General features: G+C 49.7%; 1 protein-coding gene across 1 annotated transcript in view; it reads right to left on the reverse strand.

The window, feature by feature from the left end:
• nav3 (neuron navigator 3) overlaps positions 1 to 616 on the reverse strand; it is a 103,403-nt gene that overhangs the window by 61,467 nt on the left and 41,320 nt on the right. The window lies entirely within an intron of this gene.

Here is a 616-nt window from a genome sequence, read left to right on the forward strand (position 1 = left end):
GGGGGGGGGCTTTAATGGCCTGTTGGTGAACTTCCAGTACGGCTGCTGAAGAGGGCATTTTATCACAAGGTCAAAGGTCAAAGTGTTGGCTGTGCTGCAGTGTCAAAGACAGACGTCCAGTGGACGAGACGCCTTCCTGTGTGTGTGTTGATTTACTTTACGGTGGGGGGGGGGGGGGTCACTTGGGACTGAAGGGCAAAAAAATAGATGAAATATAAATAAATATATTTGTATATATTTACTGACCAGCCCACTGGGTGTAACAATGTAGTAATGGTGTTCAGTGCAATGACCTTTGGTCTTGACGACCTTCGGTCTCGACGACCTTTGGTCTCGACGACCTTTGGTCTCGATGACCTTTGGTCTCGACAACCTTCGGTCTCGACGACCTTCGGCCTCGACCCTCAGATGTTCCGACTGTCTCTCGTCTGTTTCCTAACCTTCGGTCTCGACGACCTTTGGCCTCGACCCTCAGATGTTCCGACTGTCTCTCGTCTGTTTCCTGTCAGTTGCTGTACTACAGTGATTGAAGGTGTTGATGATGGAGGAGGATAAATGTTTCACAGCGTTCTGACATTGTTAATTACTGGTTTGGAGGATGGGGTTGGGGGGAGGG

Source organism: Cynoglossus semilaevis, chromosome 8 (genome assembly GCF_000523025.1).
Source record: "Cynoglossus semilaevis isolate Cse_v1.0 chromosome 8, Cse_v1.0, whole genome shotgun sequence".
NCBI lineage: Eukaryota > Metazoa > Chordata > Actinopteri > Pleuronectiformes > Cynoglossidae > Cynoglossus > Cynoglossus semilaevis.